Raw genomic sequence first — 18,790 nt, 5'->3', positions numbered from 1 at the left:
AAGGAACCCCGAATATGGACTGCTGAGATGTTTTATACTATCTTTTCTACCCATTGCAAAAGGAAAGAGCATTCCAACAAAAGAGTATGACTTCTAGTGTCATGTTGACATAGCATACAACTGCCAGGTTGTCGGACTGTACTAGGACATCCTTGTTGTGAAAAAGAGATTGAAAGTGAAGAAGGGCTAATCGGAGCGCTCCTAATTTCTTCAGATTGGATGGGAAGCTCAACTCCAGACTGGACCATCTTTTCTGGACCCAAGGGTCTTGAACTTGGGCACCTCAACCCTAATCTGACGTATCTGAGGACTATCGAAGGATGATGGAAAAGAGATCTGCTGGACAAGGGTGTTTTTACCCCCCATATGAGATCTGCTCTGGACTTGGGTTTTATAGAAATCATCCTGTCCAAAGTCTTGGGGGAACGAGACCATTGATTGAGTATGTCCCACTGTAATTTTCTCATGTGGGCTTTTGCCCATAGGACTGCTTCTATGGAAGATGTCAACATCCCCAGGACCACCATGGCTTTGTGGACTGAGTCTGTGGGGCAAGAAATTAAAAATCTGACATCAGCTTGATGATTCTTTCCTGTGAGAGTTTCAGGGTGATTTGTTCTGCATCGATGATAAACCCTAGGAACCTTCGCACTTAGCAAATCAGAGTTTTAATACCAAGGCCTGTTAGAAGACATTGCTTCAACCCTCAGAGTTAAAGGGAGATCAGATATAGGTGATCATTCCCAAACAAATAGGGACGCCTCAACCTTAACAGGGACCGATATGATGCCTGATCTGTATAAAACGGACCGTATACATATAGGGTGGAAGTAATGTCTTCTAAGATGTATTGGTATTAAAACCCTGATTTGCTAAGTGGGTCATGCAGGGTTAATTTCTTTGTAGAGTTTGTATGGCCAGAGGAATGCTCTAGTTCTATTGAGTAGGCGCATGATGAACTCCATCAGTTAATTGTGCGTGTCACGACTCTGTTGCATGGTAGGGAAAGAACGGACATGCGTGAAAATATAGAGCTAACGCATGCACATTAACTCTCGGAAGATGCCGAGAGCTTTGGACAGCATGGAATATGTGAGGGGATCCGCCAGATTGTGAGCCTGATTTCAATGATTACAATTTCTAATTTTGTACACTTGCACACTGCACATTGGCACTTAGCACCTTTTGAGGTTTTGTACAGTATAAGCAGAATGTCTTTCTTAACACTGAAATATACGATTGTTATATCTTATGAATTACACTGATGTATTTTTTTAACATTTTACTATGTATCTGCATTCACACTTTATGTAGCTTTTATCTAAATTACTTTATTGTGTATTTTGGGAAAGTGTGAATTTATATCTGCACTGCTCACTGAATGTATTGCTTGAGAAAGGCCCCATGAGTAGGGCTGAAACGTCTCATGTGGTGATTAAAGTTATCTTATCTTTCACTCAATTTGGAGTGCTGCCTTGTATTTTGGAGTTATATATATATATATATATATATATATATATATATATATATATATATATATATATATATATATATATATATATATATATAAATGTGTATGTATATACATACTATATGGAAAAAAGCATTGTGCGGGCCAGTCAAGTTCTTTCACACTCAACTCACCTAAGCATGACTATATGGATCTTGCTTTGTGCACTGCGGCACAGTCATGCTGAAACAGAAAAGGGCCTTCCCCAAACTGTTATTGCAGAGTTGGAAGCATAAAATTGTCCAAAATATCTCTGTATGCTAAAGCAGTAAGATTTCTTATCACTGGAACAAAGAGGCCTAGGCCAACCCCTGAAAAACTACCACATATTATTACCTCTTCTTCATGAAACATTACAGTTGGCACAATGCAGTCAGGCTTATAACGTTCTCCTGGCATTCGCCAAACTCAGACTCCGTCCTTCAGACTGCCAGATAGAGAAGAGTGATTCATCACTCCACAGAACACGTTACCACTGCTCCAGAGTCCAGTGGTGGAGTGCTTTATTAACCCTTCTATGCCAGTTTTCTGGCATAGAATAATCGCAAAATGCCCAAATGTCACAATTTGCAAGAAAAATGTAGATTTATGGCTAGTTTGCGACACTCACGCACCGTTTAAAAAAATGTGAGTGGGGTTTAGTGGAATGGAGCGGGGCCACTGGCGGGCTGACAAATTTACTACAATTTACACCAGAAACTGCCCTTAATTATAGCGGAAATCTATGTCAGCTCCTAGATAGGAGCTGGCATAGATTTCACTCTGTGAGACGTAAAAAGTTAGAGGACCGGGCCAAGCCCCATACCTTCCACCCCAATCAGACTACACACCCATCTTATTTGCCTTTGGTAGCTGAAATCAGCCCTGCTTGAAACATGTAATAGTGCTGATGATTGTTGGGAGTAGTTGGTAAAAATATCCTTTGGAGGCACGATACAAATATGAATCTATATTATACAGTACATTAGTATTATCATAGCAAATACTGTTCACACATTTCTACCCATACATCCAAATTTTCCTTAGTCTGGCATTGGTTGAGTGGTAATAACCATAGACTGCAGTATTAATAAAAATTAATGTGAAAAGCACAAGCCTTACTCTGCCCTTATCTCAATGTAATGTACAATGCTCTTGTCCCTCAAGCTTTTAAAAAAGATGCTTATTAATAGTGAAAGCATGAAATATTTGAATGTGATAGACTGTACATTGGGAAATCTGCCAATAATACTTGATCAAATCTCTTATAATCTCCCCAAGGGACTAAAGTCATCTTAGTTTGTAACGCCAAATCTGATATGATGGTGGAGATATTTGTTAAGTCTTCAATGATAGATAAATGATTTTACTTTCAAAAACAGATTAACATTTCTATGATTTTATTTCCGAACAGTTCACTAATAAGGTTTAAATGTTTGAAACTGGCAAATTAAATATTTACGTTTAAAAATATATATTTTATGTAACGGCTCAGATGTGATTCATGTGTATCTCCAGATATTGGGACCGGCAGTGGCTGTGATGCAGAGCCTAACAAGCCCCTGATCTTCACCCTTACCCCCCGATGGGGGTATGGACTTTGCTCTCACAACGTTCACAGGTTGTGACCCTTCGAGTTGCCTATTTGGATGTGGGGAGAAGGTAAAAAAACAAAAACAAAAAATAAGCAGACTGGCAGACCAAGTAAGCGATAAGTCAAGGTCGGCAGGCATTATAGAGGATTTAAGCTTAAAGGGGTATTCCGGTTACAAGTTACCCCCTATCCGTAGGGTAAGGGGTAACTTGCTGATTGGTGGGTGTCCAACAGCTCTGACCCCCACTGTTTACGAGAATGAGGAGCCCTACGGATAGGTGGGTATCTTGTTGTAACCCCTTTAATCTTTCATTCAAACTAATTTTTTACCGTATATTTTATTCAAGCACCATATTAATGTCCACAAGCTGTTGTCCGTAGTCATTGTTAATTGTCTCTTTGCTCTGGAATTGTTAGCAATAGCAATAACAGTAGCTAACTGATCATTCTATATTACATTACTGGCATCATGTAAGTCTATGCTACATAATTGAATATTGCTAAAGGTCAAAGTTCATATGCAAACTGGTGATTATGAAACATTTTAGTTTTAAATTATCATAATAACAATGCAGTCAAGGATTTTTCTTATATACTGGTTAGTGCAAGGATGCTTTACAAACAAGTGGTACAATGAATTAAATAAAAGATCTTTACAAATATATTGTGGTCTTCAAGTAAAAGAGAATAATAATTCAGCTTTATCCTGTCAATATAGAATGCTACATTTTTTTTATTTGTTGGCTAGTACACATTCCCTTATGTACTGTCATAAATTAGCAGTATCTTTTCATGACTGGGAGTGTTTTGAGCGTTTATCCGCAGAGCAAAATATCACCATTAGGAATGCTGCTGTTATGACCAGCAGGTTGTGGACCCACTGGATCACTCCATTGGTTTGGCCTGGGGCCCACTCTGAAGGTGTTATTTAAGTAGCCTTCCCGGTCTTCACACTTTAACCCCTATACAGGGATCTGGTCTTAACTGCAGGGAGGCTACCATGTCGCTACCTCTTGAGGTGGTTCCAGTGGACCAGGAACAGGCACTGGCAGATGGTACCTTGACGGATGGAAGCTTCAGGCTTGTCACTGACAGTTGGAGGCAGACTCTCAGTGGGCAGTTGGATGGAAGCAGATAGCGGATCGCTGTTCACAGGTTGATAGCGGATGACTGGACACAGGCAGGTAGCAGGTAGCTGGACACAGACAGACAGTGGATAACTAGATACAGGCTGATAACAGATAACTGGATACAGGCTGGTAGCGGATAACTGGATACAGGTTGACAATGAATAGCAATAGCAGACTTGAATCAGATGCACAGAGGAACCTTTGCAGGTTAGAACTAGGTTTTTCCAATGTTGCTCAGGGACCGGGTGGATTGTAGGGGTGTCTTAAATAGTCCTAGGACAACAGGGATTGGATATCCCAAGGACATTGCGGCTGCGAGCGGAGGAACACAGCAGACGCTGACGGAGGAGGTACGAGACCCTGCAGCAGGGACCGCCGGCAGGAGCGGAACCCTCCACCGGCATTAAAGCTGCTTTCTAAATGTGAATTCTTTTTTGTCTCTTAGTGTACCCAAAAATGTTTTGTTTATTTTTTTGGCGGGACACATGGGACTTTCTTATTATTTAAAATTGGAGCCTACCACGACACCTGCTCTGATCACCTTGGATGCTGAGAAGGCTTTTGACAACTTACGTTGGGGATGTTGGGGCAGGTGTTAAATGCCATGGGTTTCCAGCGTGCCCACAGACGTTTTCTGGGGGCTCTTTATACGCAACCTAGGGCGTGTGTACATATGATATGATATTGTTATTGGAACAATTTTTTTTACCAGTTAAGGACTATGCAATGTAATTTTACGGTTAGGTTTATGTTGCATGGTCCTGGGCTTTAAACCGATGCAATAGTTTATGTACAATGCTGGCTTATGCTGGCTCATGAGAGATATGAGGAGACTGCAGGACAGTCAGAACAGAAGGCAAAACAATTTAGTACCACTTATGTCTTCTATGTTTTTCTCATTGAGTGCTGTGTATAGAATAGAGGCAGTGACAGTGACCACATCACATGATCGCTAGGATTATAGTTGCAGGATGGATTTAAACAAATCTCATCCACACACTGCGTAAATTTTTTTTAATCTTTTCATCCGCAGCATATCAATTAATGCAAAGGAACTGCTTGTTTTCTGTTGCGGGTTTTCCCCATTGAATTCAATGGGGAGGTAAAATCTGCAACAAATAGCAGATGTTGCGATTTTTTTGTAACTCAAAAAAATTTCAACCCGAAAAATAAAAATATAAAATTATACTTACCCAGATCTCTGTGCTTCTGTGTCCAGCCTAGCCTCCAGGGATAACGTTTCATCACATGTGACTGCTGCAGCCAATCACATGTGGTGAAACATCATCCCAGGAGGACGGAATGGACACAGAAGCACAGAGATCTGGGTAAGTATAATTTTATATTTTTATTTTTTGAGTCATGACTATGGGTAAGTATAGACCTTTTTTTTTTTTACGTGGTTTTTTCCGCAGCAGACATTCCTCCAAAAAGCTGCACCACAATTTCTTGTGGTTTTTCAGACGGAATTTCCTGCGGGGACCAGGGCGGATAAGCTGTGTGAACATAGCCTTACAGGGTTGATTTTCCCTGTAACTGAGGATGCCCTGGCAATTATAATGAAAACATAGTATAAGAATATATAATAATAATAATAATGTACTTTATTGTTCTTTTCTGACCTCTTGGGGTCCCGTATAAGGAAAAAGGAGAGGAGGTAGAACAAAAAAAAGACTAATACAGTAAAATGTCTTTGCCTACTAAAAAATCGTCACTCTAGCTGCATCCCAGGCACCCAAAATTGCTAGTATCATATTTCAAAGTAACCTTATCAGAAAAAGAGAAACCATTTTAAGACTTTATTTTGAAGTCACATAATGCTTGTGATATTTTATGCTCATTTTGACCTAAATAAGGTATAAACAAATTAGTTTATAACTGCCTATCAATCCCACAAAAAGATTTTTTTATTTTTTACTTGTGATTTTTATTTTTTTATTATAAACTTTATTAAACTTTTTTTAACTTTTAATTTTAGTCCCACTTTACTATGCGAATACACTGCAATACTTCTGTATCTCAGTGTAAAACTGATAGGCACCTGTTAGGCCATGCCTCTGGCTTGGCCTAGCAGGCATTTGCTAAACGCAGACCTGGGGGATTTGTTAGGACCCCGGCTGCCATAAAAACCATCAGGACACCCGCGATCGCATCGCGGGTGTGCCGATGGGGTGAGAGAGGAAACCCTCTCCCTCTCAAACCACATAGATGCGGCTGTCGCTATTAACAGCCACATCTAAGGGGTGAATCGAGCGAGATCAATGCTGACTTTGATCCCACACACTAGAGCAGAAGCTCGGCTGTCTTTAAACAGTCTGACACCCACTCTAGCCAGCACGGTACCGGTACCCCAATGCCGGGTATATGTCACAGCACCGCCTTTTCACTGGTCTTGGGCATAAGTACCCTTAACAGCCACCGTGAAAACACGTATGGGTGGTCGATAAGGTGTTGTCTCAAAAAGACAGCCCCATAGCGACATTAGCCATATTAGGGCATATTGATGCCCCGTTGCTGTATTATATGGTTGTCCATTGATTTGACATAAAAAAAAGATTTAAAAAAAAAACAATGGTGGAATCGCTTTTTTTATGCATTCACCCATGCTAATATAGAAAAAAGTATTGGGACACATACACATAACATCTACAGGAGCTTTTTTAACATCACATTCTAAATCCATAGGCATTAATATGCAGTTGGTCCCCCCCCCCCCTTGCAGTTAAAATAGCTTCTACTCTTTTGAAAAGGTTTTCTGCATGATTTTGGAATGTGTCTGTGGGAATTTTACCCCATTCATCCAAAAGACCATTTGTGAGGTCATGATGTTGGATGAACAATCTCCGTTCTAGCGTATCCCAAAGGTGTTCATTGGGGTTGAGGTCAGGACTCTGTGTGGGGCTGTCTAGTTCTTCCACATCCAACTCACCTAACGATGTCTTTATGGACTATGCTTTGTGCACTAGGACGCAGTCATGCTGGAGCAGAAAAGGGCCTTCCCCAAACTGTTCCCACAAAGTTGTCCAAAATGTCTTGGTACGCTGAAGCATTAATATTTCCCGTCATTGAAGTTAATGGGCCTAGGCCAACCCCTAAAAAACAACCCCATAGCAATATCCCTCCTTCACCAAACATTACAGTTGGCACAATGGAGTCAGATAGGTAACATTCTCCTTGCATTCACCAAACCCAGACTCGTCCATTAGACTGTCAGAAAAAGAAGACTGATTTGTCACTTCACAGAACATGTTTCCACTGCTCCAGAATCCAGTGGCAGCATGCTTTACACCACTCCATCCGACACTTGGCATTATGCTTGCATGCAGCTGATCTGCTATAGAAACCCAAAAAAAAGTTATAGCTGAAGGAATGCGAGGAGGCAAAAATGGAAAACTTCCCTTGGCCCTTAGGCCAATAATGACGGTGTCATTAAGGAATTAAATTAGTATGACTTTCAACAATCTATAAAAAAGTTTACATTACAAATTCCGCCTTGTAGCCGATTGGATGCTATAAGAGAGTACCCAATTTTTACATCTAACAATGTTCATTTGTGCATGGTAAAATATGTTTGTAATGGTCATATGTCTATTTGAAGGTTGGTTTCCATTTTAACTACAAGTATGAATAAATGTTACTGTGATCAGCTGGCTAGTTTTTAAAAAACTAATTTTGCAGCTGCCCTCTCTTTCTCTCTCTCTCTCTCTCTCTCTCTCTCTCCCTCTCTCTCTCTGTCTCAGAGAGAGAATCGGTTTCCGATTAATCTAACAACTTGATCAGGAGAACCTGATTGAATACTTTTTTAGCGCAAATGGGAGTTATAGTAGAGAAACCCCTCCTCAAGACCACTCCTCAACAAGCCAGAAAGAAGAGTAGCAATCTCTTTGGGACAACCGCTCTAAAGTTTCTTTCCATGAGGTAATAAGATAGAATAAGTGACAATATACATGAATGCTGATGTTTTATAGACAATAGTTTACCTTTCTCCTCCTGTTGATGCAGCTATATGCTTGATTAATCCTAATAGTTTTCTTTTATGATTTGAAGTAATGTTTACACATATATCTGCACTAGAAACAGGCAGATTTATTTACTATGCTAATATGTTTACTGCAACCTCATTTCCAAACTTTATATCATTTGGGAATGCAAGAATTACTGCATCAGTAATGTACAACAGCATGAAATCACTAAATATTATGATAAATCGTTTCAGCATTTACTGAGATTGTCTTCAGAGAATCTATAAAAAATATTTGCAAGTGATAGAAATATAAGGCAAGTTTTAATTGATGTTTAGCTTTTCTTTCTTGCCAACTTGTGATGTATATGACAACTATAATTTACTAATTAAAATGACACACGTAGCGATTCTATCGAGGTTTTACCTAAATTTTTGGGAAAAAACGCGACATGTGGCAAATTTGCAGTGCAATTTATAACTTAAATACACCCTCCAATATACTTCAATTATAGTCATGTCAAAAAAACTGCTCATAATACTGGGGAAAAAGATGCCATTTTGGAGAAACATGTTGGGGGGCGGTCTTTGTTAAATGTTTTTAACATAGCATCCACTCAATCAATTCTGGGATAGCGGTCTGCAGACACTTCCCTCTAGTATAGAAGGGGCGTAGCTAGGGGGGGCAGGCGGGGCATGTGCCCCGGGCGCAACCCGGAGGATAGGGAAGGGGGGCGCCAAAGAGCAGCTAATCGCTGCTGACAGGCGCCCCGTATGTCGGACACCTGCAGCAGCTTAGGAACAGCCAGGACATTACGGCGTACTGACTGGGGTCTGTGACGGCCAGGGAGTGGACCAGTCCAGTCACCTGACCTCACGTCACTGACATGAGGTCAGATGACTCAGGTCAGGTGACAGGTCCACTCGAGTGCTTTAGCCTCCCTGCATCTGCCTTCACCCTGTGCTCTGCCGAGAAGAAGAGAGGAAGCTCCGCCCACAAACAGCCCGTCCTGACCTGTCAGCAAGGAGACATGGTGAGTGTCTGTGTATGTATATATGTTACAGTGTGTGTGTGTGTGTGTGTGTGTGTGTGTCTCTGTGTCTCTGTCTCTCTGTGTCTCTGCATGTGTTTGTCTCTTACATCTACTACATTATCTGTACTCAGAGAGTTATCACTGTGTTATCTGTAGTGTTACATAGGACAGCAGGTAACTCTACTATCTGTATTTAGAGAGTTATCTCTGTGTTATCTGTGGTGTTACATAGGACTGCAGGTAACATCTACTACATTATCTGTACTGTGTGCTAAATTACAATCTCAGCTCTGCTACACAGTACAGATAATGTAGTAGATGTTACCTGCAGTCCTATGTAACACCACAGATAACACAGAGATAACTCTCTGAGTACAGATATTGTAGTAGATGTTACCTGCAGTCCTATGTAACACTACAGATAACACAGTGATAACTCTCTGAGTACAGATAATGTAGTAGATGTTACCTGCAGTCCTATGTAACACTACAGATAACACAGTGATAACTCTGATTACAGATAATGTAGCAGCTGTTGCCTGCAGTCCTATGTAACACCACAGATAACACACAGTGATAACTCTCTGAATACAGATAATGTAGCAGTTGTTGCCTGCAGTTCTATGTAACACCACAGATAACACATTGTGCTAAATTACAATCTCTGCTCTGCTACAATGTGTTATCTGTGGTGTTACATAGAACTGCAGGCAACAGCTACTACATTATCTGTACTCAGAGAGTTATCACTGTGTTATCTGTGGTGTTACATAGGACTGCATGTAACACTACCATCTGTATTTAGAGAGCTATCTCTGTGTTATCTGTGGTGTTACATAGGACTGCAGGTAACATCTACTACATTATCTGTACTCAGAGAGTTATCACTGTGTTATCTGTGGTGTTACATAGGACTGCAGGTAACATCTACTACATTATCTGTGCTGTGTACATATGTGCCTGTGTGCGTATATACAGTGAAGGAAATAAGTATTTGATGCAATAGTAAGAAAATGGAAGACACAAAATGACTGTCAATCGACATCGATCTGGGGCTCCATGCAAAACTCACCTCGTGGGGTATCCTTGATCCTGAGGAAGGTGAGAACTCAGCCGAAAACTACACAGGGGGGACTTGTTAATGATCTCAAGGCAGCTGGGACCACAGTCACCAAGAAAACCATTGGTAACACATTACGCCGTAATGGATTAAAATCCTGCAGTGCCCGCAAGGTCCCCCTGCTCAAGAAGGCACATGTACAGGCCCGTCTGAAGTTTGCAAATGAACATCTGGATGATTCTGAGAGTGATTGGGAGAAGGTGCTGTGGACAGATGAGACTAAAATTGAGCTCTTTAGCATTAACTCAACTCGCCGTGTTTGGAGGAAGAGAAATGCTGCCTATGACCCAAAGAACACCGTCCCCACTGTCAAGCATGGAGGTGGAAACATTATGTTTTGGGGGTGTTTCTCTGCTAAGGGCACAAGACTACTTCACCGCATCAATGGGAGAATGGATGGAGCCATGTACCGTCAAATCCTGAGTGACAACCTCCTTCCCTCCACCAGGACATTAAAAATAGCTCGTGGCTGGGTCTTCCAGCACAACAATGATCCGAAACATACAGCCAAGGCAACAAAGGAGTGGCTCAAAAAAAGCACATTAAGGTCATGGAGTGGACTAGCCAGTCTCCAGACCTTAATCCCATCAAAAACTTATGGAGGGAGCGGAAGATCCGAGTTGCTAAGCGATAGCCTTGAAATCTTAATGATTTACAGATTATCTGCAAAGAGGAGTGGGCCAAAATTCCATCTAACATGTGTGCAAACCTCATCATCAACTACAAAAAATGTCTGACTGCTGTGCTTGCAAACAAGGGTTTTGCCACCAAGTATTAAGTCTTGTTTGCCAAAGGGATCAAATACTTATTTTTCTGTGCACAATGCAAATAAATATATATAATTTTGACAATGTGATTTTCTGTTTTTTTTAAAATATAATCTATCTCTCACCGGTAAAATTAACCTAGCCTAAAAATTCTAGACTGTTCATGTCTTTGACAGTGGGCAAACTTACAAAATCAGCAAGGGATCAAATACTTATTTCCTTCACTGTATCGGTCTGTTTGTGAATGTGTCTTTGTGCTTCTATATATGTGCCTTTTATGTATTTGTATATGTCCCTGTCTGTGTATTTATCTGCCGGTGTGTGTATGTGTGTGTATATATATATATATATATATATATATATATATATATATATATAATGTGTCTGTATGTCTATACATTTACCTGTATGTGTGTATGTATATTTGCCTGTATGTCTAAATATCTGTCTTTTTGTATGTACAGTATATATCTTCCAGCGTGTCCATATATGTGGTTAATTTTTTATTTGTGTAGGGGGCGGCAATAGAGAGTCCCGCACAGGGCGCCATCCAAGCTAAGGCCGGCCCTGGCTGTCACCAACTCTAGTCAGAAGGAACTCTGCCGCTGCCTGCGCCGCATGACCTCCTCGGCTTCTCCGGTAAGTCACACCAGGCAGAGCGGTAGGCTACCGCTCACCGGTCTATTCACAGTGTGGCGCTAAGTACAAGGGGTGGGAGTGTGGCGCTATTTAAAAGGGGGGGAATGTGGCATTATTTACAAGGGGGGAGTGTGGCGCTATTTACAAAGGGGAAGCGGGCTGTGTGTGGCGCTATCTACAAGGGGGGGAGTGTACTGCTATCTACAAGGGGGGAAGCCGGCTGTGTGTGGCACTATCCACAAGGGGGGGGGGTGTGCCGCTATCTACTAGGGGGAGGTGGGCTGTGTGTGGCACTATCTACAAGGGGGGCTGTAAATGAATACTATAGGCTGCAGGCAGGGCCGGCCTTAGGGGGCTCCCAGCATGTAGGGGGCGCCACTAGGCTCTGCCTCTAATCTTCTCCTAGTTAGTTACACACACGGAGCCGATAAGCAGAGGAGGAAGCTCTGCCCACAGCCTGTCCTGCAAGAAGCCTGTGATCCTGTCAACAAGTAGAGATGGTGAGATATGTGTGTGTGTATGTGTGTGTCTCTGTGTTTATACAGTGTGTGTCTCTGTGTGTATACAGTGTGTGTCTCTGTGTGTATACAGTATGTGTCTCTGTATATACAGTATGTGTCTCTTTGTTTGTATGTGTATATGTTACAGTATGTGTCTCTCTGTCTCTGTATGTGTTTATGTCTCTTTGTAAAAGTGTGTTCAATATTAAAATAGAACAGATAAAATGAAGATATCTGTGCTGCCTTCTATATATCCTGCTGCCCCTATATACCATGCTACCCCCTGTATATGCTGCTGCCCCTATATATCTTGCTGCCCCTATATACCCTGCTGCTCCCTATATACCCTGCTACCTCTATATACCCTGTTGCCCCTATATACCCTACTGCCCCCTATATAACCTGATGCCCCCTATATACCCTGCTGCCCCTACATATCCTTCTGCCCCTATATACCCTGCTGACCCTTATATACCCTGCTGCCCCAATATACCCTGCTGCCCGTATATACCCTGCTGTCTCCTATATACCCTGCTGCCCCTATATACCCTGCTGCCCCAATATACGCAGCTACCCCTATATATCCTGCTGCCCCTATATATTCTGCTGCCCCATATATCCTTCTGCCCCTTATATAACCTGCTGCCCCTTATATACCGTTTCCACCTATATACCATGCTGCCACTATGTACCCTGCTGCCCCTTATATACCTTGCTGCCCCTTATATTTCTTGCTGCCCCTTATATACCCTGCTGCCCGTTTTATACCCTGCTGCCCCTTATATACCTTGCTGTCCCTTATATACCTTGCTGCCCCTTATATACCTTACGTCCAGGCAGTTGAGAGTTCGCACCAGAGAGCATGTGCGGGACATCATGGGGGCTAGTGCAATTGAGGATTTAACACAACTTAAGACCCTGCCGAGACACTTCAAAACACATCATGCTTGTAATCCCAAAACACTATCCGTATGGGGGATTGAGAAAATACATTGTGGCATCAGGGGGGGAAATGTGAAGAGGGTTTTGGCACAAAAAGAGTGCAGATGGATCGTCCTACTGGGATCAATGAGACCCGATGGACTCAATGAACAATTACGTTTTGTTCCCTTTTTATAATCCCTACCTTTCAGTATATTTTATTAATTATGTGTTTTATTATATATCTCTAGATATTGCTCTATTCTGCTTTCACATCTGACTACCGCAACCTAGTGTAACCTAGTGTAAGCAGAATTTGGACCATCTGAATACTCCTGAGATGGATGGAATGTGTTGATGAAGAAATATTGATTCTAACTGTGAAAGTGCTTTCATGTTACCATTGTATGTAATATACTCCTTCATCCTTATAAAGTACTTATCTGGTCCTCCCTGCAGTTGTTCCATAATATGTTAACTGTCTCTTTGGTTATTTTGCTACAAAATTATACTTCTATGTATTATGTTATTATACTATATACAGTGATATAGAAGTCCCCTCTTAATATACACTTAAATACACATTTTCTCTTTCCCTCCCCCCCCCCTTCCCTCCCCTTCTCTTTTTTAGTATTATCATTGTCACTGGGTTATCTTTACCCCATAAATTTCCCCATGTTTTGTGTATAGATAATTGTGCACAGAATAGCACATTTTTGGTATCATACCTTTTAATCTTACCTTCTCTGCACAAGTTTTTATGTATTTTTTTACGTATTATCTTTGATGCTATATAATGTTGTTGTTAGTTAATTCTATCTGGGTTCTTAGTAACCCTTTAACTGTTCATAAATCAGAGCACTGTTCTCTTGTTATCTGCCATGGTGTAATTTGTATATAATATGTCCATGTCAGTGTAACATCTTATCCATTATCTTATTTTGTTTGTCACTTTGCCTTTTATCGTTCACTTTTTTATCCATTATTATTAGTATTATTTTTCATACTTCTTACCTTTTAATATTACTTCATCAATTAATATCTTTTTCATCATTTATTATCATCTTGTATGTCCTATCACTTCCTCTGCCCTTTATATTTATATCATTGATTGACAGATCACCCTTTCTTAAACATCGGGGATGTCATTATAGATGTAGACACATTATTGTCTCCTACATGAGTAATACATGATCCTTACGTTAGCTTTGACAATTATCTCCTTGATGCTGTGCGCATGCCTGCTGTTGCTGTCGGCGGCGATGCACGGCCCCCTTCGGCCTCTCCTCACGCACTGCGCATGACCGGAATTCCCGTTACGTGTCGGGATTCCGGATGTGTGCAACAGCGTGTGAGGCCGGAAGTGGGGCATGCCTCGCTTCCTGTCGCGTCAGCGGACATGCGCCGCGACTCATCTCGGCGATTGGGGACACTTAGTTACACAGGTAAACACCATATAAATAGCGGAACAGGTCAGATGTGAATATGTACCCCCTGAGGAAGCATCTAACGGCGAAACGCGCGTTGGGTTCCCTGCGGCTGAGCCAACACGGACCTGTGAACTCTCTCTTTACATACCATGGGTAAGACTACATGCCTGACAGCTCATGATTGATACTTATCATTCCCTTTGCCTTCCCCCTCCTCTACTTTCATTAGGTATTTACTTAGAGGGGTTATTGGAGGCTCTTAGGGTATCTCGGTTTTGAACTCATTACGGCTGAGACAATTCTTACATCCGTCATGGGTAGTCTGGGTGTTTGTAGTTCACCCATTACTTCTGTGTAGTCAGTACTCTCCTTGTTTGTGCTCTTTAATATCGCAGTGGTTCTTACTAGAGTCCTAAAACCTTATGTTTTTTTTTAAATATGTTTGTTAATGTATGTTATATTTGTATAATAAAATTTTTGTATTTTTATATGTACCTTGACTGTGAGCTCTAATTTCTCGGTATGGTTCTAACTGTTATGGAGCAGTCTATATGCTAATTATGGGAGGTAGATGGTGTCTCACACTTTACCCAGCCCACAACTACAATACGCTTGGAGCCTATGTATTTACCCTTATATACCTTCCTGCCCCTATATACTCTTCTGCCCCTTATATACTCTGCTGCCCCTATATACCCTTCTGCCCATTATATACTCTGCTGCCCTTATATATATATATATATATGCCTCTGTGTGTGTGTTTACAGTATGTGTCTGTGGGTATAGTTATCATTTACGACATTATCTGTACTCAGAGAGTTATCACTGTGTGTTATCTGTGGTGTTACATAGGACTGCAGGTAACACTACTACATTATCTGTCATAAGAGTTATCACTGTGTTATCTGTGATGTTACATAGAACCGCAGGTAACATCTACTACATTATCTGTACTCAATGAATTATCACTGTGTTATCTGTGGTGTTACATAGGACTACAGGTAACGTCTACTACATTATCTGTACTTAGACAAGCAGTCTCACAGGACAAATACGTGTCAAGGTGGGAGACAAATCTCAACCACCCATATAAATGATTAGAGATAAGGACTCTAATAATACATGATAAACAAGAGAAAAAAAAAAACGCGCGTCGGGGCGCTCTTCTATACTTCTGGGTCACACTCAACCTCCCATACATGGGTAAGTGCATCTTTCGGACCTAACTTGGCTTTATGCCGTTCTTCCAAGGCACTAGTCACTTAGATTAGTTACAGACCTTTTTGAATTAGGCATTTTTGTCCATCCTTGCACTGTTTGCACTTTAAAATTACCCCTATTTGATGCACCCTGTGTTGGAGCTACATTGAGCTACAATAACTATGCATACCATTCAGTGTACTGTATATACTGCTATCAATGTACATATCTGTGATCCGTATTAGGATTTATTTTGTATTCTCTGTCTTCGTCATTCAGTGTATTTTTATGGTATCAATAAAGATGTTTTATTCCTTCATATGTTGATATGTATACATTATCTGTACTCAGAGAGTTAATACTGTGTGTTATCTTGGGTGTTACATAGGGCTACACGTGAAATATATGACATTATCTGTACTCAGAGAGTTATCACTGTGTGCTATCTGTGGTGTGACATAGGACTGCATGTGAAATCTACTATATTATCTGTACTGGGTATATATGTTTGTGAAGGTGCCTTTTATGTATTTGTATATGTTCCTGTCTGTGTATTTATCTGCCGGTGTGTGTGTGTGTGTGTGAGTATATGTCTGTACGTCTATATATTTACTTGAACGTGTGTATGTATATTTGCCTGTATGTCTAAATATTTGTCTTTATGTAGGTACAGTATATATGTTCCTGTATGTGTGTGTCTATATATGTGGTTAATTTTTGGTTTGTATATGAGGCTTCAACAGGGAGTCCTGCACAGGGCGCCATCTAACCTAAGATCTAACCTAAGGCCGGCCCTGGCTGCAGGTCACGTTAGGCCTGCATACTATAAGGCGCTAGGAGTCACGCAGGCCGAGGTGATGACGTCACATCATCACGCTGATATGCGCATGTGTCCTGCCGGAGAGGCAGTGTAACCCTCCATCTGTCGCTGGAATGGGGCAAGGTAAGCACAATCTTATTTTTTTTAAGGAACTGTGTGGCAGTATATACTGGGCAAGGGGTGGCAGTGTAGCGTTATATACAAGGGGAGGAGTGGGGCTGTGTAGCGCTATATACAAAGTGAGGAGGGGGGACTGTATAACACTATATTCAGTTGGGCTGTGTAGTGCTATGTAGAAGGGGAGGAGTGGGGCTGTGTAGCGCTATATGCAAGGGAAAAGAGGGCTGTGTAGCACTATATACACAAGGGGAAGAGGGGGGCTGTGTAGCACTATATACAAGGGGAGGGGGGCTGTGTAGCACTATATATACAAGGGGATAAGGGGGGCTGTGTAGCGCTATATACAAGGGGAGAGGTGGGCTGTGTAGCTCTATATACAGGGGGGAATTGCTGTGCAGAGCTATATACATAGGGAGGAGGGGGCAGTGTAGTACTATATACAGGGGGGTTGCTGTGTAGCACTATATACAAGGGGAGGGGGTTGTGTAGCACTACATACACAAGGGGAAGAGGGGGCTGTATAGCACTATATACAAGGGGAGGGGGGCTTGTTTAGCACTATATATACAAGGGGAAGAGGGGGGCTGTGTAGCACTATATACAAGGGGAGTGGTGGGCTGTGTAGCTCTATATACAGGGGGGAATTGCTGTGTAGCACTATATACAGGGGGCTGTGTGGCACTATCTACAGGGGTCTGTGTGGCACTATCTACAGGGGTGTCTGTGGCAGTATCTACAGGGGGTTCTGTGTGGCAGCATCTACAGGGGGGTCTGTGTGACAGTATCTACAGGGGGGGTCTGTGTGACACTATCTACAGGGGGGTCTGTGTGGCACTATCTTCCGTTGGGTCTGTGTGCCACTATCTACAGGAGGGTCTGTGTGGCACTATCTACAGGGGGTTCTGTGTGGCACTATCTACAGGAATGGCTGTGTGGCACTATCTATAGGGGGGCTGTGTGGCAGTATCTACAGGGGGGTCTGCGTATGGCGCTATCTGCAGGGGGCTGCATGTGGCGCTATCTGCAGGGGGCTGCATGTGATGCTATTTACAAGGGGTGATGCTATCTACAGGGGGCTGTGTGTGACGCTATCTACGGGGGGGCTGTGCATGTCACTATCTACAGGGGATGAAGCCCTCCACAGGGGGATGTGTGTGGCACTATACAGGGGATGTGTGTGGCACAATCTACAGGGTGTGGGTGTTCGTCGCTATCTATAGGCGGTCTGTGTGGTGCGATCGGCGGTGGTGTAATGAAGGATTCTTTCATTGATGTCTATAATTGGTGTTTAGAACTGTCTATTTCACTGCTGGACTTGTAATATTATAGTATTTAAAAAAGTTATTTAAAACTATTTTAAAATAAGTTTTCTTATTCTCTTATTTAGTCGCAATATTAGCGTTTACTGGGGCTATTATGCCTCGTTTTACGCCTGAAAATAGGGCTACAATACGTCGGCAAACATCTGCCCATTCATTTGAATGGGTTTGCCGACTTATTGTGCAGACGACCTGTAATTTACGCGTCGTCGTTTGACAGCTGTCAAACGACGACCCGTAAATGGACTGCCTCGGCAAAGAAGTGCAGGGCACTTCTTTGCCACGTAATTTGAGCTGTTCTTCATTGAACTCAATGAAGCACAGCTCAAGATTTACGAGCGTCTCAGACGGCTCGCAAAATGCGAGGAGGAGCATTTACGTGTGAAACGAGGCAGCTGTTAACAGTCTGTCTTTTCACACGTAAATGCCTCTCATCGTGTGAACATACCCTCACAGTGCCCCCTGTAGATAGTGTCACACACGGTGCCCTAGTAGATAGTGTCACACACAAGGCCCTCTTAGAGAGTGGCACAAATAGTGCCCCCTGTAGAGAGTGTCAAAAACATTATCACCTGTAGAGAACTCCACCTTTAAAAAGTTCCTCATACAGTACCACCTGTAGAATGTCCCCTGTTGATAGTGTTGCATACTGTGTCCCCTGTACATAATACCACACCCAGTGCCTCCAGTAGTAAGTGTTACACACAGTTCCCTCTGTAGAAAATGCCCCATAAACACTGTCACAA

Source organism: Rhinoderma darwinii, chromosome 2 (assembly GCF_050947455.1).
Source record: "Rhinoderma darwinii isolate aRhiDar2 chromosome 2, aRhiDar2.hap1, whole genome shotgun sequence".
NCBI lineage: Eukaryota > Metazoa > Chordata > Amphibia > Anura > Rhinodermatidae > Rhinoderma > Rhinoderma darwinii.
Note: the sequence above shows the minus strand (reverse complement) of the source record.